This window comes from Apteryx mantelli, chromosome 17 (assembly GCF_036417845.1).
Source record: "Apteryx mantelli isolate bAptMan1 chromosome 17, bAptMan1.hap1, whole genome shotgun sequence".
Taxonomy (NCBI): Eukaryota; Metazoa; Chordata; class Aves; order Apterygiformes; family Apterygidae; genus Apteryx; species Apteryx mantelli.
This window is the reverse complement of record NC_089994.1, coordinates 12,879,374-12,902,432: the sequence shown is the minus strand read 5'-3', so window position 1 is coordinate 12,902,432 and position 23,059 is coordinate 12,879,374. Positions and strand designations below refer to the sequence as shown.

The window sequence follows — 23,059 nt, the reverse complement described above, 5'->3', positions numbered from 1 at the left end:
CTGGCCATGATTCATCTGTGCTCTCAAATGGTGTGTGGAAATCCAATAGATTTTTGGATCAAGCATATATGCCAGGACAACCAACTATTCAAAGAGTGTTTACTTTAACATTTAGATTATGATTCTCACCATATCATTAAACTAGGGATCCAGAGATTTGATATTTATGCTATACTTTTTAACAGTCAAGTACAAGAGTTGCTGTTCAATTACTGACTTCATCAGGCTAATCCTTGCTTTTTTATTTATGTAATTTCTATATTATGTATATTTGTATATTCTGTACTGTATTATGCATATTCTATATTATGTAATTTCTATATCAGCTTTAAAAGCAAAACTCTATCCAATCTATTCATAAATCAAAGCATCTATTATACAGAAGTCCTTAGTGTCAGACACATTGACTTCCAAAAGAAACCCCCAAACCCACCATCGCTGAGAAAGGGTTCTAACAATTATGACAATAAGTTTTCTAACAAGCTTCTTGTAGAGCATTGTTACTTGCCTTGAGAAATCTCACAAAATCACTCAGCATACAATCTGTTGCAAATTCCTAGATAGATTTCTAATAAATGATCTAGACAAATCCTAGACAAAGACTCTTAATAAGCATTATGTTCCTAGTCTCACTAAGAGATCAACATGCAATTCTGCTCCGCTTTGCCTTTGCTGCATGCCCTGACTGCAAAAAAGAGCTGTACAGAGCTTACTCTATTACTTCTTTAGAAACCACAAGCACAACATTTTAACAAACACAAAAAAAGCTGTAGCTTAGAATTGGTTAACCATTTGTATCAAAACAAAATTAGCTACTCTTCTTACCACAAGCTGATTACTAGTTATACTTGTTAGAATCCTGTTCTCATGTGGAGGATGACTCTTTGCACTTGACGCACCTCTAATCAGAAATATTGCCATACAGACACCATCAATACAGTTTTTAATCAAAACAGAGCTTTGACTGATTTTGTTTGCCAGATAATTACTGTTTTTAAAGGAACATACAGAGATCAGTTTATGATAAATACCTGTGACAATATGCTGGGTTGCTTAAACTTAAGAATCTTTCTTGCCACTCTCTTTGCATGGATTTTCAGTGTTTATCCTAAAAACAAAAACAGTTTGATTCTTTAAAATTAAGGAATATATAAAAAGTAGTGCCAGGTATTTGGCACAATAATAGTCAGATTCTTCAGTTTTTTGGAAACTCATAAAAAAGCAGGAACTGAAGTCAAGGAGTCAGTCATTGATGATGTATCGGTACAGTGCTTTTCAGTGGTGGGCTTCCTTGTTTTGCAGTGACAGACTACTCAAAAGTTGGACTGGTCTATGTGTTAGTGTCCTGCCTCCATCTCTTTAAAGTGATTAGTATTAGGGATTCTAGGTTCCCAGCGTATCAGACAAAAGATAATTTGGGAATGTAAAAACAAAGCTTTTTGAACCAATTATAAAAAGTATGCTCTGTTTTTCATTAAAGATCCTACGGTGATTTCATTTTCCTTACTCATGGAAAGTCTAAACAAAATCTCTATAAATACAAATCTTAAAACACCCCATCTAGTAAATCAGTGATTCAGGAAATCATTTACCCAGGAACAGATCTAAAATTTAAAACATATATTCAAAATGCCTCCAATTGCTTGCAAACAACTGATGAGAACATTAAAGTTCATCAATTGATTAAAACCTAGACTCTAAATTAACTGCTCTCTGTGAAAACAAATGTCAAAGCTCCTCCATATTCATTCAAAAGGCAAAATTCAGAATTTTATACATTCTGTATGCTCATAGACATTTCATTTCACAGGTAATATATGGTACTGACCAGTGATATTTAATCAGATAAGCGCTTAAGTCAGTTACCTACTATATTCAAAATCAAATACATAATTGTCATTTTAAAAACAAATTATGCATTAACTAATTATCAGTGTGTTCTATTTATTGCTCTGAGGTTAACCATTAACCTTCTTTTTCCTTGTGCCTGTTAAAGTCACAGTAACTTGCTTTGAGTAAGAACAGAGGCACTACTTGAACACTGCATTACTGAAGGAGAAACAATAAGAATACTGAACACAAACTATCTTTATTAATAGACACCTACACTAGATAGAGCGTGAGACAGAATGTATACCTAGAGCCTATAATTACCGAAATACTGACACATTCAAACTGTATAAGCTGCCAGAAAGGTTACTAACCAGAGATTCAACACACAGAAGAAAATCCATTCCTGAACACTGTATCTACCTCCTATCATATTACTGCATCCAGTCTGGGATTCTGGGGGAGATCAGAGTTTTCATAGCTGTCTTCTGGGGTGGCTAAATGCAATAAATATTCTTCAGAGTAAAACTTGGTATTTCAGTCACAGGATTTACTGTAGTCGGCTTTGCTGCCAAGGTATATTTGTCATGTATTTATTTTTCCTCTGCCCATCACCGTTAAAGGATTGCGAGTGGTTAAACAGAACAAAGGAAAAACAGTTAGAAATTTTGTATGATTTAATTAAAGGAAGAAATCAAAGGGATAACAGCCAGCAAAGGAAGCTTAAATGAAAAATTTACTACCTCTGGAAGTAACTCCCTGTGTAAGGTAATAAAATACCTGGCACTTGGGGTTCATCGTGAAATGAATCATACATCTTCCGCTGCATACTGCTCACTTCACATCTCTTCTACACTAGCCTCTGAGTAAAACCACCACCTTCAACAGCTGCAGCTGGATCTTGTTTTAGGCTGAATAATATTTCTTTAATACTTATCTTTCTATTGATACATGAGAGCTGTCTAGACTCTGTTTGCCAGACCAGAATTCTGGCTTCAATTTCCTCATGTTCTTCTAAGTCACCGATGACAGAGAAAACCAGATTTCTGTGCCCTCTGAGATGGAGGCAGGCTGGACTGCTCTTGCTGATCCTCACTTAGGAACCATTTATCATTTCATGATACTTAATCATAGTTCTTAGCTGGCTCCAATGAAAGAAAAAAGTAAATATTAAGGTCATTTTAATCAAACTGGCCTGGGAAAGCAAAATTCAAAAAAATTTAAAGAAAAATATTATTATACACATTGAGAAATTGCATTTTATTACTTATTTTGGTTGAGACGGTGCCTAAAGCTTGGACAGACTGGCATTAGGGCCTTGTTACAACTGACATTGTGCCACCAGAGAAAAAAAGCAATCCTTGTTCAACAGCATGCATAATGCAGACTTTAAAAAATGTATATACAGGAGGCAGAATAGGAACCAGGGAAGAAAAAAGATGTGTAGTGACTAGTGTGATATTCTGAGATAGGTAAGCACCTGGTTTGGTTTCTCAGTATGCTACAGATCTAAGTGATCACAGGCCACTCTTCTAGGCTTTCTGTGATCTTTCCAAAGTGGACATGATCACACTGTTGATTTCTCAGGCGTTTCCTAAGGAAAGATACTAGAAGGATCGTGGGGTGCTCCTACTTTAATCATAGCAATGGTATGTAGATAGAAAAACAATTATCATCATACATCAATGTATTAGACATCTAGTTTCATTACTAGCTCACTGTACAAATTCAGCCATTTAACTTATATATGACTGTTTTTGTTCATGTATAAAATAGAGTAGTCACTTATTTTCTCAGTATGTACAAAGAAGAGCTTGCAAAAAGGTTTTAGGTTAAATGTTTTACTCCTGAGTGACTTCACCAGTCCTTCCCAAAGGAGGCTGCAGAACAAACAATTTCATCTGACCTGAAAAAAACACTTCTGAAATTTCTGAAGTTTCCTACTATCCCTCCTCCAGAAATAACATTGCGTTTTTCTGGACTGCCAATAAAAACAGTTGAACAATACTAGCAGCAGGTAATATAAAAATGCTTTAAGATGTCCTCTGAAATATAATAGTCAACATAACCCCCTATTTCATGCTCTAAATATAAAAATGTCTGCATAGCTTTACATTCTCACTTTTCCTGACCAACAACTCCATATATGTATGCATGTGTGATATGCAGAACTCTGTATGATCACCTATATGATGTCTCTTAATAAGGATTTTGGGTGCTTCTTTACTTATCAAACACAAGCATCAATATGTACAGGCTTTTATTTTTACATTTTTGGATCAGGCAACGCACTGTGAAAGAGCTTTATACTAATTCAACTATTATATGACTTAACATCACTGTTTGTGCCTAGACTCTGTATCTTTAAACACCTCTTTCTAAACAAGCTAAACCAGACAAAAAAAGGAAAACAGAATAATGAAACAATTAGCCTAAAGTTACAGATGGGTCACTTCTCTCTCTTTTCTCTACATATTTGTTTGGAAGGGAATTTTGGTAATTTTAATCTTTCAGCGATAAAAAAAGATAAATGAAGTGTAATTACAGAATGGATGAAATCCTGGGCCAATCATTAACAGCAAGAATCTCACAGCATTTACTAGTACCATGACTTCAGCTGTCAAACTCATGGGAACACGGTGTCATGGTGTGAAATTAATGGCAATCCAAGAGGGCTTCAGCTCTTTCCTTTGCCATTAACGCTTCCTGGATCTCACTTTGAAAGCATTCCTCTACAATTCTATTCAGTCCCTCTCTGTATGTAAATCACACCCATATTCATCCAGTGTTTATACTGCCTATTATTTTAGACATTTTTCCTGAAAAATACGTCCCTTGATGCCAATGAAAGTGCTTAGCATTGGCCTTCTATGGATTGGCTTCTTGTGGAATCAATCTGAAATTTTTCATCAACATCAAATAGGAATCTCATGAAAACCACTTATGTTTTTTTTAAGGTTTCTTATTTTATTGATAAATGCATGTCCAATGAGATCTCCATTACTATATAGGCTAAAAGATGAGAGAAGCAATTGGAGAGAACTGAAGAGCTAATATGTCTGACAAGTCTATAATCAAAGCCAGAGAGAACCAAAAGTTGGGAAGAGCAACCAGAATTACAAATACCTGAGAAAATCATGCTGTGTTTCAGTTACTGTTGCTAATTCATTTGCACAAAGAGTTGAAACAGAATGCTTGTAAAAATCCATATTTGCTTGACAAGTGCTTAACAAATCTTTAGTTAAAATTAGGCTTAGATCACATTTCTTATAATATATTAGAGAAATTGATTTTTAAACTAGTTAATCTTGTTTCTTCTAAAAGTTTTCTCTCCATTAAAAAAGGATCCTTGAACCTCCTTGTTTCTCACTGAGCTCTATTCCACTGGCTTCTTAGTTCTGTTCTTTCTTAAAAAAAAAAACAAAAAACCCTCTTTTCTCATTATTCCTCTGCTGGAGTACACAATGGACACAGTCACATCCTCTTTACGCAAGCAAAACTTCAGTAAGCGTTAATGAAAAAACAGTAGGAACACTGGGGTAAGTGTTCAGCACCAAGTCCCCAAAATTACCTGAACTGAACTTTCTGTTAGTAATTAAAAGTTCATTTAAAGATGGTATTGGTGCACCAGCTATCAGCACATACCTTCCAAGTTAGGACAGTACTAAACATCAGAAAATCTTCAGTCCCATTTTGTACAGATAAATCTATCCTGATATCCTCTTCTGTACCTGGTAACTTTGCTTAGGGTTTTGGGTTTGGATTTTCTTCCAAACTAAATCCAGCACTGTGGTTTCTGATCTCAAATTTCTATTTATGACTTCAAGACCAAACCTACTGCTTTCCAGAAAAGTTTGCTTTAAGGATTACAGTTTGTGTAAGCAGAAAACAAGCAGGAGGAATCCTGTGCAAAAACTAATACAGGGAAAAAATTGTATTGAATAACTCCAAAATGAAGCTGTATACAAAATTCCAGTGTAGCAGAAAGTGCTAGAATATTTTTCTCTCTGTGTTAGAAATTAATATGGGAAATTATGTAAACAAATGAACAAAATGAACTGTTCACTTGTCTGTTGGATAAAATTTCTATAATTCCTGAAAGTCACGGTTCAGAGTAGTTGGGTACATACAGGATTCTTCCTCGTTCGGAGGTTTATGCTTTGGTTAAGTTTCCTTACTTACAGGTTTCTGACCAGCTCTAGAGGTTTATATACATTTTTGTAGTATTTTGAATGAGTGAGCAGAGCACGAAGACTTTGGTTTAGTATTGTATATTGTAAAACAGAGGGATGCAATGTATGGTCTACTGCTACCAGCACAGAAATGTTTATGAGTAATACTCATGTCGGGTCTGAAGGGTGGAGGAGGAGGGCAGGGGTATTCAGTGGGCATCTATCTAGAGGAGCAGCTTTCAGAAGAACAGAGAGCCACAGGTTTACTCACTCATGAGTGCTGGCACCAGGTGCTCTACCAACTTAAAAAGTTAATTTCAGTTTGTATAGGTGTGTCTCTATAACAGCTAGCATGAGAGTTTGGGTTTGAGTAATGATTAAAGGTCAGAGTTTGGCACAGCAAAGACTGACAAGTTCGGTTTATTAGCCTGTTCTTCAAGGCCACAAAGCTAAAATGGAGACAAACGTTTTAAGGTTGATCCTGGGGTAAGCAGTCAAGCAAGGCATGGTGTTGCTCATCCTGCAAGCTCAGGATTTGTAGGATTGAACACCAAGCAGTCTGCATAAACTTGCTTTGCCATTCTAAACATTGACATTCATTCTAAACCTAGCCTTCTTGTCGGTGACCCTACCCATGCTTGATATCAATTGTCATTTGCCTCTGCTGATGCTTGTCGCCATCCTAGGCCTGAAGGATTTCCAGCACCCAAAAAATAAACAAACTATTCTGTCTGCACAGCTCCTGATTTCTGTCAGGTAAGGAGAACTGTACAGTTTAGGTGAATAATAACTTATTGCATAGTGAAGCAGTCCCTGTGGCAGTGTGGTTTTGTCACTGTTCCTCAGGTACCAGCTCAGGTGGAGGGTGAGGTCTGGCTCACACAGAGGAAGAGCTCAGCTGTCTCGGTGCATAAACATGGGAACCTCACCTCTTCTTTCAAGCAGCAGCTTTAACAATCAAGTCTGCTCAAGCCTCAAAGCAAAGCCTCTGTATGGCAACGTCTTCCCCCCCAGCACCCAATCCAGGAATGCAACGGCAAGATGCTGACACACTGCTATTGCAGTCTGAGATGGCTCCACTATTAAGTTCCCTTTGAATCTCCAGCATATTTTTTTTATCTCCTTCTCTTGGCAAGTTAGAGCACAGCGGCGAGCAGAGGTAAGGGCACTGTACACTCACTAGCTACATGGCATAGAGAGGACAGCATAGGCACTTTGCTGCAAGTACCCTAAGCAGCAGAAACAAAGGGAGCCAGGTAAAATATCTTTAGGATCAGAATCAACATTCTACTCCAGGAAGTTATGGCTCGCTTTCTTTTAAGTCCCTTTTCTCTCCTCCATTCCTTAAACCCACACATTCCAGCCCAAAGCTAATCCTTCTCTCAGCTTTTGTAATGATTTATTACTTGGCTTGAAATTATTGGCTTATAAGAAACAGAAATAAGCCACATAACATGCAGGTACATCTGATGTATCCTGCTTCTGTCATATCTATGCTAAGCTAGGAAAACACCCGCTTCTAGATAATTCTATTTGCTTATGAAAATGCAAATCACTGATCTTGATAAAGCTATTCCAGTGAAAACAGGAAAAGGATGATAATAGTTTAGCTTTTAAGAAACTAGCCTTTAGAGAATTATATTCTCTTTCCCTCTCTCCCCACAACTGTGAATGGCAACATTAACTACAATTTACAATGGGGAACATACTAAGTGAAAAGGGCTCTTGTAAAGAAGCAGCCAAGGTTCATAACTGAGCAAATATTCATTAGAACTTATCCAGACTGAAGTCTGGTATTATTCTGTTACCAAAAGGTATGCAAGTAGCATAGAAAAGATTTCAGGGAGCAATGGTTTCCCAGACAGGCAACCCTACAGACTGCCTTGCTGCACCAGCAGCGCGTGGGTGTCTGACCATACCTGGTGATTGCGAGTAGTCACAGTGCCTTCTGCTGTTTATAACTGCAGATATTTTAACACACTAAGTGAAAACAAACAGAGAAGAGTAATTTTTGTTCAAAATCTGATTGGATTGTACATATCATACCTCATTGGTTATATATTCTTCTCTGTCCAACAGACTGAAAAGGGTATAACACTAGAAATCCTATTAGATTCATATGGGCAACTTTAAAGTATTCCTAATGAGTGTTTTTCTTTTCTTGTTAATGCAGCAAATAGTGGTCACCCCTGGAGCTGGCCTTAATTAGCTGTGGATGAGATGCAATGTAAATGTCAAAATGAAGTAGCTGTTGGAGCAAAAGTTTTTCCTTCCATTCTTGCCATGTTTTCCAGCTGTGTCCACCCTCTCACACTCAGATTTACCCAGTAAAGCAACTTACTGCTGCTCTTTTATGCAGCACTGGTTCCTTTTGTTTTATGATAGGACCCTTCAGGGCTATTACCAGTATTTGCTCAGACTATCATTCCTGTGGGCTTAAAATCATCCTCATCCACAGATCTGAGCAGAATGTCTCTGGAGAAGGGAACAACATCCCTGCTAGCAGGAAAACAGTACAGAGAAGGGGATACAGTCACTGTCTCTTACAGTTCTTCTCTTGTTGCTTTTCCCATTGGTGACAGGGATTTGGATCTTCAACTCTGATCAAAAGAATTCCCTCCTGCTTCAGCCTATACGTGTCTGCAGAGCAACGGATCCCTAAACTTGTCAGGCTGCTCAATATACCATGGTACTCTGAGTTACTGACATACTAAATGAATACTCTGAAGGCTGCTTTGCTTTCTCCTTTCCATCTGTCTCCCTCCTCCCTTTGAAAATGTTAACTTTCATCTTCACAAGGAAATCGTCCATCTATAACTAACTACACATTGGCCATCTTAAGCTGAATTTTAGTGATGTCAGATCACTTGTTAGGTAGACATCCATGCATCAATGAGTTATGAATGAAAAGTCTACAGTCTACATTGGAATAGGTCAGACTAGACAGTTCTAACTGTTTCTTCTGGCTTGCTACTCCATTTTCTACAAAAAATAAAACAGCAGTTTCAGGGAAAAAGATAAAAGCAGAAATATTTTAAATGGTTACCTAAAGCAAGGCTTCAATACCCATATGAAGATACTTAAACAAACAGCTTTGTCTTCTGAAGTGCAGCAAAACTAACAGCTCCAAACAAACTATTAAAACACTGCATTTCCATTTACACCTCAGTAAAAAATTGGGAAAATCATTTCTATAGCCTATGAAAAATATTATTAAATTTGAAGCCTAAAATTTCTTGGTTGGCTAATCACTCCTGCTGTGCAGCTGCAAACACAAAAGCGGAAGCAGAAGCTGGTGTGCACGGCACGGCTTCTCCCAGCTCCATCCCCTTCAGTTGAACATCGCCCTCGGCCATGGCACCAAGAGGCCCATGGTGTGTACAGGAACATCCAGCTCATGCCTAAAGGATTATAAATGATTCAAACAAGAGTTTATTCCCCATCGTTGATCTCTTGATGAACATACAAATGAGGAAGTGGGTAAATCAGTTGCCTGGCTATTTCTAATTTAAACTTTGATAATGCATAAGGGTATTAAAAAGTTTGATTACAGCATTTGATTCATACACAGCAACATGGTTCCAGACGTTGTTATTTTATACTTGTTTTGGAATCCTGGTGCTTTACAGCTTTCTGCTACAAAAATTTTCTAATTAAAATAGAAAATATATAGTTCACCACATAATACTTTTTAAATGAATGTACAATTTTAATGTTATTGCTGCCTCCAAAATGGGTCTCTTTGGAATATACAACAGTTGTGATTTTCAGGGGAGTAAGAAGCAACTACATAATATGGCAGTTGTGGCTAACAAACGATATGACTCTGTCGGTTTTACATATACGAACCAGGAAGGTTGCGGCAGAATTACGGGCAGTATTTTTAAAGGAAAACTCACAGCTAAAAACCTCATCGACATTACGTATTCCAGTGAGTAAATAGTTCTGAAAGGACTTACCACAACTTGCATGGTTTGCATATTAATGGAGTAATCACCAGAATTAAAAGACATAACTCAGCAAGCAGAGATTTTGGGACTCGATTGCGGGACCTTAATGCCAAATGAAAACATTTGTTTAGATGGGAGTAGCAGTGTCTCCCACCAAAAGTACCGAAACAGCAATTCCCATCGCAATCTGCGAGGGCTGAGAGCAGTTAGCTTTTGGAGCGAGTCCAGAGAGAAGTGCTGTGCCCAGCGAGCAGGGATGTTTTGGCAGCGCAGCGCTCGGGAGCTCAGAGCAGGCTCCTGTTCAGTGACTTCCAACAGCCTGCGCGTCCATGTGAACGCTCCCCCACACACAGCCTGCTTCCGAAGGAAGCACTTCATATGAACCACAGACCCAGTCTTGGCTGTAATTAAATCAGCATAACAGCATCAACCACTAATATTGCCACGGTTTATAAAAATCAAGTCAAGAAGACACAGTTACTACCCTCCTCTTCCTTTAAATTCTTTGCAAGGACACTTTCCTATGCCACTCTGCAGCAAACAGGTCAGTTGTATTCTTATTCTTAATTTGGACTTCTTATTAAGAAATGCCTCAAACAAATAACTAATTGCCAAAAGCCTCATCTTCTTCCTGCAGTCCTTACAGTCTTGCCAGCTGAGTTACCTACAGTCAGCAGGTCACATTCCTTGAATTAATCAGATGCTGGGCGTTTTACAGACAAAAATGCAAATGCAGGCCTTAGTCTCGAGAACTAGATATGGATAAACAGGAGATGCTACGAATTTCATAATAGCCAGAAGGGGGAAAGGAGAAAAGAGTGAGGCAGAGAAGGCACTATCATTGTAAGCCCTTCTTTAGAGATAAGCTAGCCCAATTCAGAAAAGAGACTTATTCTCAAATCAGTTACAAAAGCATTTTGGTTTGCTTTTTTTCACATACAAAAAAGAACTCTTCCCTTTCCATGGTTGTCACATTTTATGCTGCTCCCAATGCCATCTTAATTGCTAAGGAAAGTGAACTGATTTTGGAATTACTATCCAACTTCAATGTATAACACAAGCTCAGATCCCCAGTCAAGGCACCAGTGCATGTGAAAACAGAACTGAAGAGAAAAATGAAGAGAAATAAATTAGAGGCTCTTCCCAGGCATTTCCTGTAGAAAACCAGCATGACCTCCCAGACAAACCAGAACACTGGGCCTCAGGACACCCCTGCTCGCTTCTTGATTCATGGCCATGGTCATTCAAGAGCAACTATTAAACCTCTTTGGGCTGCACTTTTCCTGCACATAAGATGGGAGTTTTATTTAATTTGTAAAGGGCTTTAAGATCTCTAGGTGAAAGAGCTTGCTCTTCTTTTAACTAATCCTGAGTCTAGTCAGAACTCTAGTTCTCAACCTCTAAGCACACACACACACACACACACACACACACACAAAAAGCCAGTATTTTACTAAATACATTTGAGTAGTATATGAACTCAGAAATGGTCCCTACTCTTCCATGGATCACTTTATAAGCAAGTGCTTACAGATCCTCTACTATGCAGTGCTCCCTGTAGCCTGAATAGGCAACAGAAAACTGAAAGAAACGAAAGTATATTTATACTCTGATAGTGTTTGTTATGCAGCTTTATAAAACATCTATAAGAACCTTTGAAAAAATATATCCTGGATTCTAATTTGCATTACAAACACTGTGCTAAGTGTATCCTTGTAATAACTTCAGAGGTGTTGATGAGTTACACCAGAGATGCATGATTAAGTGTAGCTTATATTTGCCCACAGCATTATTATGATTCTATTCAAAAAAATTAACAGAACTTCCTTGCAAGATTTTGTTGAAAGTTAATATAGAATTAAAGTAACGCCCTGGCCAATGCAACACTGTACTGCACAGAAAAAAATAAGCATAAAAATTTATCTTATTAGCTGAAACCAGCAAGAATGACCTATAAACATCTCAGTATATATTTGCATTTTACAGTGGGAGTTTCACTGATGTTCTTGTGTTTCATGTTATGTTCACATCTTATCCAATGCATCCCAGAAGACAGGCTCAGCTCAGGTGTTACAATGTCACAAAGTTAATGCAGTGAAGACTTTCAAGGCCTCCACAGATGCTATCGTTTAACTCATCATAGGCAGAGTCACACTGCAGAATAATCACAAATGAAATAATGGACACAGAACAAAGACATCCGCTGTTTTGTAGCTTGTAAGAACCTCCCACTTCTTCTCCAAGGCAATATTTATCTAATTCACTTCTTCCATATTCAGGAGCTATGGAATCGGTAGCAGTCTTTTCAATAATACCAATGGGGTTTGAATTAATGCTCCTTATTTACAATGAAATTTAGCCTGTCAATTCCCTGCAGTAGTATTTCATATGATACGCAAACTCGGTGTGTTATGTGGAATATCGAGGTTCTTATTAGGATATGGAAACACTGAAGATGAAAATCTTGAGCCTAATTCAGCAAAGCACTTAAGAGCATACTTAATGTTAAGCATATGAGTAACCCCATTACAGTCAGCTGGATTTCAAATTAAGCACATTTTTAAACATTTTGCTGGAAGCACTACTACAATCATTGTTCTGGAACCAGCTAAGACAGATGAACTATTTCTTTATCACAAAAGGATCAGTGAGAGCAAAAAAAATTATAACTGGATTTAGAGTAAAAGATGTGCTGTCAGGGCAGACAGAATTACTTGCTTTCACTGTAACACTTCCTTTGAGATATAGCTGTCACCCCAAGTATTTTTATATCTTGTAGCTTTTACTCCTGCTTTTATTTTATTCTGTTTTTTTATAATAACCACATCCCCTGTTTTCTCATCTGCTCTCCTTTACATATTCCCCCATGCTCTTTGCCTGCTATCCTACCCTTCTGTTCCTGAGAGCCAGGCGGGAAAAAGCAATGTACAACTTGCACTGTGCCGGGCCTTCCGCTTCTATGCTTTGTGATATAAATTTTGTTCGCTGAATGCCTCAGCCTCATTATATTTGCCTCCCTTGATTGATTCTGGATATCTGACAGCTACTGGTTACAGAAGTTGGCCCATGTAGTAGCCTCTTAGAGCATACATTCCTGCTCTGTCACATAGATTGCTGAGACTGCTATAAGATTTTTCTCTCATTTGCGCTTTCTGGATATTCTGTAGTTGCAGTTGGTTCTTAAGTACAGGTTTCACCCTAGCATTAAAGGCTAACATTGTTTTCTAACAGGACCCATTTCCCTAGAATCTGAACACTTCTAAAATCAACTAACCTTCATTGAGATAGCATCAGCTCCCCCTACATCTGGGGAATGAAGAAGGGTATCAGGACCTATCCTAGTAGCATGAAGCATGAGGCAAAGCCAGCGGCCTAGGCTCAGCAGTCCAAGGGTATTGCCTGGGTGCAAGACTGACTTCTTCACAGTGCCTTTTGGGCGGATTCTGGAGGGGAATGAGCATCCCTGCTGAGGCATTCAACTCAGCATTCAACTGAACTTTTAGTTTCCCACCAAAAGCAGCTTACTGTCTGTCTCTCAGAAAAGCAGAGATGATCAGTGCAGGGACTGCAAATTCTGATGTGCAAAGGTCAGATATTTTCACTGGGGAAGACAGGTGTTTTCATACCATCCACTTGTAGATACCTCACTTAGGCACCTATAACAGGATCTATGTTCCCTAGAGAGTTAATGGAGAGAAGTGGTGGCTCTTGCATTTGCAGTGGCCTTCAACTGATCATGTTAAACTCATTGCACCCTTAGGTGCTCCAGGTCTCAATTAACTGCTGAACAGAAAAAGAAAAGCTGCATGGGAAAGGGATTATGCTTGATATTTTTTAAGCCATTTGTCAGGAATTCAGGGAGAGGGGTGAAAACAAAGAAAATAGGCATATAATGTATCTTTGTAGCAAGCAAGGAATTCAAATGCCGCCATACGGCCAGTCAATGTGAGTAAAATTAATCGGGAACCTCTCTTAGCAAAAGCAAGATGTTTCAACAAGGTAGAATAAAGCCTGCACTGAGACTCTTAGACTGTTTAAGTTCTTATCAGGAGTGCACACTACCTCAGTATCTCAGCCACAACATGGTCTCCTGTGCACGTGAATTCCCCTCAGCACATTGCATAGTTGAATTTTGTTTGTTTGCTTAAATCTTTAGAACTCAAGGTAGAAGAAAAAGCTTCTAAAACTCTAAACTGCCTGAAAGGTCAACTAAATGAGGCAAAAACAGCCTTGCAGGATTAATTCCTGAGGCGAAGTCTGAATACCTCAAACTAGGAAACTCCTGACACCTCATTTTACGGGAAAAAAATCTTTTGAAGTTGATGGAGTTTCAGGAGTTTAGGTGAAAGAACTTGATTTATGAACATAAAAGCTTCTGTCCTCTTCATGAGCAATATAATGCAGATGATGCACAAAAGGAGTACAAGGATTCTCACAGATAAACGAATTACTTCAGCCTGTAAACAAGGAAAGCTTACCAAAGTTAGTATGACAGAGATGCTCAGTTCTTAAAGACTAAGTGTTAAAATATGAAAATCTACTTTTCTATTTTAGAAGAGTGTGTTATTTTACATCCAGAAACATCACTGCAAACCTATCTTTGATTGTCTAGTTCACCCTGACTCCTATGCAGGATTATCTGTGATACTGGTTCAAGGACAAAGCTCCTTATATAGACTGTACATTTTCCACATTTCTCATACTCACACATTAATGCACAAAAACGAGCACAGAGCTGGTTAAACTAAGAGATGACAGATAAATTTAAAATGTTCATTTTACAGAAATCAGACATGTTTACTTAAAATCATTCAAGTTAATGAGGTGAGAGCTACATATATTAATTTTAATTCATTCTTAGTACTCAGGCAATACAAGAGAAACTGCTTAAAATCAAATGGCAGTATCCATGAAGCATGGTGGATTACATAAAATCTAGTGCAACAATAAAATAGAGGAGCAGAAGTACAAAGGAATCTAGGAATTATTAGCAAGCATATTGCAATTAAAATCATATTCTTCCCTTCATTAAGGATTGTAAGAAAAGATGTTCAAAATTATGAGAACATTCATCTATATGGGAAACAAGGGCTGCACATTTTTCCCCACAGTAAATAGTTTATTTTCCTTACAGTAAATATACTTATTTTTGTGACAAAAATATTCTGTAAAGCAGGATGTAGCTGTTATCCTAGAATAGTCTTTATAGTATCGCAGTGTTCAGTTTAAAAAAAATAGAAAAAAAATCAATAACCAAGTTTTTAGCAGACTTTATAGACAGTCCAGTATATCTTCCTTTCTAGATGTTAAAGTCCTATATGGGACCCTATTCCAGTATTATCATCTTCAATACTTGATCACACATGCAGTTTAACTAATAAATCTTCTGTTTGAAGACCACATCATATTAAGAGATAGAGCTCATGTGCCAGATTCCATCATGATATCAATGTTTTAAGAAATTTTTAGTCAAAGTAAGCAGCAGACATGTAAAAATCCATGCTTTTATTTTCTCAGAATGCCATTTACTCCAGCACACTGAAATCAAGCAGAAAAGGCCAGTTCACATCATATACAAGTGCCAACTATCAGAATAGAACAAGGTGAGCATCACTTTTGTCCTGGATCTGAAAAAAGGGATAAAATCCTCTGTAGAACTGGACCTCATTCACAGAGGAAAATCAGCTCTTTCTGCACTCTTTAAGAGTGATTTAGTTTCAGTCCTGTAGATTTTATCACAGCAACCTTATTAAATCTTTCAGAAAAGGAGAAAAAAAAAAAAGACTCACAGTAATCCAAATTCAAAATAAACTATATCACTTAACTAAAAGATATTCAAGACAGCTTTCAAAGATAAAACAAAACTACATTAGCAGCAGCAGCTAAGCTGGACCTGAGTTCATTTTTGTTTATTTTTAAGTCTGGTGACCTATCTTGGTGGCTAACCTGTAAGATCTGGGATTCAATTAGATGAACTTTAAAAGGCTTCATGATCTTTTCTTGCCTTGCAGAGACTCATCTACATGGATTGCTTTCTTTCCATTTTTCTGCCCTTTTGAATATTACTTGGAAATGATAAACACAGGCTGACTGTATAAAACAGGTGGCAAAAGTCAGAGATTTAATATTCCGTCAGAAAGACCCAGATGTGGCTGTCAAGTGAAAAACTCCACAAAGAGATGATATTTTCATGTGGAATACCATATTAAACAGACCAAGACATCATCTGCATAATAACACTGCAGATCATGTACAGTATTTGCTTTTTTTCCTAAACTGATACACACTGCTAGATAACATGCAGTTTCAAGCTGCGTTAAAATATGGATAAAATACATGCTTTACATTGTAGGGGAATTAAGCCTCCCAGCCTATGTGTAAGTAATTTGCAGCAATGCATTAAAATGTAGTTAAAGTTAACTGCTACCCGACATTTCAAAACTTATGAAGTAACAGTTGATTTTTCTATTTTCCCTGTCTTCCGCTCCTTTCTTCCTACACAGAGTGAGGAGGCAAATAACCCTCCAATTGGGTATCACTATATCATTTGATGAAGACCACACAGTAGGCCAGTGGACAGAGTAGAAGAAAGATTGTAGATGTGCTGACTTCAGCCATTACAAGTAGTTTCTTTGGAGTTTTAATGGCCAGGTTCATCTCCTCATAGCATGATACCGGTATACAGGCCAAACCAAAAGCAAACAAAAGATAAAGACACAAAGTGCAAACAAAACTCAGCAGTTTAAACCCAGCCAGCCTGCCTTGTTTTCCAATGCAGTTTATTTTATTGCCGTGTGTACTAACACTAAACCGCTGCATCATTCAGCTGAAAGGGTGAATTTGGGATCTATTCAGTCCTCAGAATTGTCCCCAGAGCACTGCAATTACAGAAACACCTGGTTTGAATAACTCTTCTGCATTCTACCATAAAAATTCGGTGCTCAGCAGACTAAAATTTCACCTAAGTCTGCAACATAAATAATGTATGTATAATGGATTCACATATGCAAGGGGCTGTGGTCTTCTCTCTTGTGTATGCATTTAGCATCTTCACCATGGAACAACTGAAAAGGGGAAATGAGATTTGTTAAACTTCTTTCTGACATTATATGCAATAAGCATTTGGGGGGGGGGCAGGGGAGAAGAAGAAAATTAATTTGGAGGTTGGCCAAACCCTTTATGTTCTGGAAATCAGCCTGGAATGGTCTTCTAGGAAGACAGAAGTTCTCATCCCTGGCATCTCTGAGATGCATCTCAGCATTGATGCATCCCAGCACCCATCACTGCTTGATAGGACTAGCAACAGTTTTGCAGGTATAGCTGAAAATAAAATGTTTTGCATACTTCTTCGTTATCCTGTAATTTGTTCAGACTTTTTTCATCATATTTTATCTGATGCTCATATCATGACTTTCTTATATGTGCTTTTAATTTGCAGAACATTGTCATCAAACAGTATTTACACATTAATCTTGGAGCACTCACACAGATCTACAGTAAAATTAAGGTTTTTAAATGTACCTCCAGTAAACCCAACACTAAGACCATAAAAAAACTATTCCAAACACTTGCAGATGTGGTGTGCAGAAAATGAGACTGCATGTTTACTCGTTTTGAAATCTTGCATGATGCTTAGAGATACATGGAGAATGAGATTTGTCATGTCATCTACATATGACTTGAATTCAAGGTTATTTCTTTCTGCACAGGACAGACAAGTTGGCTGGCACTATCAGTATGTAATACAAATGTGCTAATCTCCATATGCAGCTATTTCATCTGTAGCTTCTACCATGCTTAGGTCTATAAACTCCAGTGTTCATTGCTAGAAAAAATTACTTTCCAATCACCATGAAGTTCTTCAGCCAGTTAGTAAGTATTTTCACGTTCTAAGGTGACAAAAATATATATCATACACACACCATAACCTAGAAATTGGATCACAGGGTACTGGACCGAAACCACAAGCTATTAACAATAGAAATGGAAAAGTTTAGTCATGCTACTTTACCTCCCCTCTCACCTTACCTGTAAGGACCTGCTTCATGGTCAAGAAAGCTTCCTCTTAGTTCTTGGCATATGTACCAAGATTATCAACTAGCGCCCAAAAGTGGCAGCAGTGCAAATATTACTTAGCAGAGCTTATTAATTTACCTATTTTGGAGCACCCACTAATCTGCAAACATTAGCACCTCTTGGGCCCTGTTGAAGGACAGCAATAATACACAACAACAAATCTCACCCTGCATATTTGAGAGGAAGGTTTCTGAGCTCAAAATTTGCCTAACTTACATTTTTTAATCATGATAAATCCCTTATTTCCATGGGAGCAGAAATATACCCATCCACAGTGATTCTAATATTATTTCTAAACAAATATTTTTCTTTTTTGAAATTTTCATTGAAAAGAGAATCTGCACCTTCTGGTGCAGACTCAGTCAAAACAGGGCTTCTTGCTGTACTATGTACACTAAAAATCAATTGCTAACACTTTTATGAATATGAAACATCCCTTTACAAGCTATATTGGCTTGCTGCTGGTGGCTAAAGAATTGGTATAACATTGCTTGTGTTTCCTGTTTGGATGAGTGCTAAATCTCCTCTGGCTCAGATGTGCTGCATGCATATTTCTCCTGATCCTGGCAACATGTTGCTTTGAGTTTTCCACGAACCAGTGAAATACAGCAAAATGATTCTTTTCAAAAGAAACACAAACCAAAAATATGGCTTGAGGAAATTTATTTCTAAAACGCAGAATAAAAGGAAAAAGATCTTCCTAGAAAAATCCTACCTTACACAGCAAGATCACAAGCTGCTTTAAAGAAAAATGCAAGAAACTTGGAAAAAAAATAAGTTATGGAAAATGGTTTCTAAAAATCGTTTTTATAATCCCGCTTGGTTGTTATTTGGCTAATACCATAAATCTTTGGACATTAAATTTCCCCTTAAAACAAAAAGAATGTCCACCCAAAGGACTGGGACATTTAAATTAATGTGAACCAACTTCTGTTAACTACATCCTTTGGGAGCAAATTTGGCATGTTTATTATATAGATGCAAAAAGATTTCCTATTTTTTATCTTCTGAATTTACCTACTACATGCATGTACCGCAAAAGGAGAAATATGGTCTCTTGCTTGCTTTTCATTGTTATTCATTGCCTCCTACACCATTGCCATTAATCTTTTTAACTACCAATTACATCTGGATTTGTTCTAACGATCTAAAGCCGAAAAAAGTAGTTCAGTGTTCTCCAGAATTTTCACATAGTTAAATTTTATTGTATTTTACTACATCAAAAAATTTTTACTTTTACTAGAATTCCTTCAAGAACCACTTTCTCCTCAAAGGTAGCTAGAGAACAAGCCCACAGTTTGTAATGCCCTATATAATAGCTCCTATTGGAGAAATACATCTGGGACCAGTTTCTTAACTGTTGTGACTTCATTGGATTAAAAATTACTTTAAGCATTTGGTTTTCTAAAAAATCTCACTGGAGATACAGAGGTAAGAGAAAATTGACAATAGTATGTAAATTGACATTTAACTTGAGTGGAAGTTAATGAGTTCTGTCATGTCAAAGCCTGAAATTGCCCATGAGCTTTCCTAGAAGATGCTTCAACAAATGGATATGAGCAATTTCTAATGAAAGAAAAGCTTCTGCAAACTCACTTAAAACTGAACTTCAGGCTCCGAGCATTGCTAAACATGAGATGGAGATTTACTTCAACTGCTGCTGTAATCAGTGGTATGGAGGATACAAATACTTCAACCCTCCCCTCTTTACATCTGCAAACAAAAACAAAAGTCTGGCTGTTATAGAACTTGCAGGAGCCAACTGAATGGAAGACCTGAATGTTTCTTTGGCACGTGTTCATTCAGATAGCAACAGATCTACTTCCAGTCTAGAAACTGAGCAACAGCATCAACGGACCAAAATCTTGCAGACCACAGTCTCAGCTTGAATACCTATGTTCCATTCAGAGAAAGAGAAATAGAGAACGGAGTTGCATGTGAAGTGTGAGGTTTTCCTATTATATTCAGTCTTAGACGACAAATATTCTACAGTTATATCTGCTATAAAAACACCTTCAAACAAATAAATGGACAAGCAATAAAATCTTTATAGTAATATCATTAAAGAGACTGATTGCAGCCCAAGTCCTCCCAATCTCTTTAGCAACACTTTGACAGAACTATGCAATCTCTGAAAGTCCCATTATTCAGCACAGCAGTGTGGTAGAAAAGGTCTTGAATGCCCTAGAAAACTGAATGGTCTTGAATGCCCAAGAGGGAAGGCTATTGATTCTTGAACTTTTGCACCCAAGGTTCCTTCACTCACTATCATCTAAATTTTTGCAAAAGGCTGATCTCATAAATATTGGATTCTCTGCAATATTAATAAAAGATGCTATGATCTGACAGGGCTGTCATAAGGGGACTGCTAACTGTGCCTTTGAAATGGGTCCCTGAATATGAAGTGGCAACACTCTTCAGCTTCCTATGTACAGTGAGTGTGACACATTGCCACCTAAGCATGTCTACAAACTATATGTATTTCAACCCTGTGAAAGGATAACCAGAGTCAGGGTCATACCTCACAGAAGTATTCCATAGATGTTCATGGATTTCCACCACAGGCTGTCACAAACAGCATGTTATTAACCTAAGTATTAGCAAAGAGAAACATCCCGTGAACAACATGTAAATAGTTCTTACTGAAAGCCTCCAGCTCTGACATCCTCTTGGGAATGGGGCTTCTAAAGCCCATCTTCCCACTATGCAGAAGCCTTCTCGTAGAAAAATAATGGGAAAGGTTCTTTTAGGGGAGGAACAACTGTTCGTGATGACCTTCTCAAGCTGAAAAATGTATATGCTGGAAACTCTGACAGGTCCCCTTCTTTCTCCCTTGATGGAGAACAACATGTCTCATTCTATTCATTTCCATTGGTATTGTTCCTTTTAAAGTGACAAATGAATAAATAAACAACATCTGGGTTGTAGAGTAGCCATCTGGGAAGGCTTTGAAAGTGAAGTGTAGAAGGGCCCCCAGAGAATGCTCAAAAGGCAGAGCAGAGAAATTTGAATAAAAAGTAACTGCAGATGCACTCACTAAAGAAAGGTTCTCTCACTTATCCACATGTGTCTAGCCATGAACCCATCATTCACACATCATCAAATTCATGTTGGATTGACAGTCATCTTTTACTAGTGCTGACAGAGAAGTGCAGGTACAAGATCTATGCGTCTCCAATAGCATGACTGGTAAAAACACAACTTAATGCAGGCACATCATCGACCTACTAGCTGCTCTCTGTCAATTATTTTTGAATACAGCTCTGTCTTAGACACACATTAAAGCTTGTTATACCAGAGCTTTGAACAGCAATTCATTATGCAGTTTATTAGACCTGAAGTGCAGTTTCATGGTCAAATTGATTTAATGCTGATCTTGCCATTTTCCCCCAACTACAAGCTTGCATTCTCTCTCTCTTGTGCTAGCATTAGCATGGCATGTTGGGCCCTGCAGCCAGCTTAATCAAGAAGTTGATTAAGCTGAATATTAATAGTTTTTTGCTTACGGCCAGATCAGTTTCCTGAACTGGCTGATTGCTTGACTGCACAAAAATTAGTGCTGAGATAAGGGAGAGGATTAGATTGTGGTGCAGGTTCCCTACCCACTCAGCAGCACCACAGAGTTAGATTATCCAAACCTCTTTGGAAAGCATATGGTATGAGTGCCGTGTTCAAAACAAAAGCCTCTTGAATCTCCCTGACTCTTTGCTTAAGACCCAGATGATGTGTTAGAAATGCACCAAGATTATTTTTGCTTACTTTCATATCTGCATTTACAACCTTCACAACTGAATTAAATTGCAAATTATATTTGGGTAAGGAAAGGAGAATGAACCTTAGCATGCAAATGATTAGAACACTTAAAGCTTTTTTTTTTTTTTAAAGAAGGTTCATCTGCCTGTTTTACTAGATGATCAGTTCAAAAATACTCTTGGTACAAACTGAGATGGGTTCTGAATCACCATCCATATCAACCCGCCTGGAATCTCTCAACCATAGCTAGCAACTCCATTGAGATATAGGTAGGAAAATAATATTTAGAAGTTAAACACTCTGACAGGAATTTCGTTCAGATAACTTGATGTAAACGTTAAGTTCAAGCATCAGAACCACAAGATCAGGTTATTTCTTATTTAACTTATTTTCAGCTGCTATGAGGAGGCAACTGGCTACATTCTTCCCCAACTGTTATCTGTTTTTCTGTTCCCAATATCTGACTCAGAGGATCTGTTCTCCTCCCACTTCTACCATAATAATGATTGGGATGTCAATGGGATTATCTAGTGCTAAATTCATTCAAATTGGTAATGAGCCAAGAATTTCCTTGAGACTCTTACTTTTTTAGTCAAGTTTTTCTTTTTTTTAAACAAAATATAAGATTGTCAAAAAAACCAAATGTTAATGATTTAAAGATATAAATAGAGCAGATACTGCTTAATTCAAACCCATTCCTTCATAGTTGTGAAGCGGATCAGTATGAGTCCATGAAAATTCATTGGGTGGGGGAGAGTAAAACAATGTATCATTCATTGTCGCAGCTGAATGGCAGATTCAGAAAAGGAAACTACTTCGGAAGTGCAAAATATAAAAAGACTGGTTCTACACAGGTATGCCTAGGTCGGAGCTCCTCATGACAAGGCATCTATTCTCTGCAGTATATCAAGCATGACATTGCCGCTAGTCCATGACCAAGTCTTCCAGCTGCTACCATAACGCACCAACAGTAACAAGGGAATTCCCTGCTGCTCTGCCCTTGAATATTCAACCGTATCAACGCAAAGTCAATAAAGAAGTAAGGCTCTTCCATTTCTTTTGGCAACAGTCCTCCTTTTGCTTGCGCTGCTCCAGTGTTTTGAGGCTTATTTTAATTTTAACTGGAATCATCTCTTGATCTGGGTTGCCAAACAGTCCCACAAGGAACGGTCCCACAAAACTCAAGACGACAGAGAGCAACAGGCAGCAGGAGCTGCTTCAGACAAGATCAGCGCAGTCTCAGCTCTACTGCGAAACTCTAGGTCACTATGGAAGTGC

General features: G+C 37.8%; 1 long non-coding RNA gene across 3 annotated transcripts in view; it reads right to left on the bottom strand.

Annotated features, from left to right (window-relative positions):
- The window catches only part of LOC136993552 (uncharacterized), a 146,539-nt gene that overhangs the window by 60,207 nt on the left and 63,273 nt on the right, over nt 1–23,059 (bottom strand). The window lies entirely within an intron of this gene.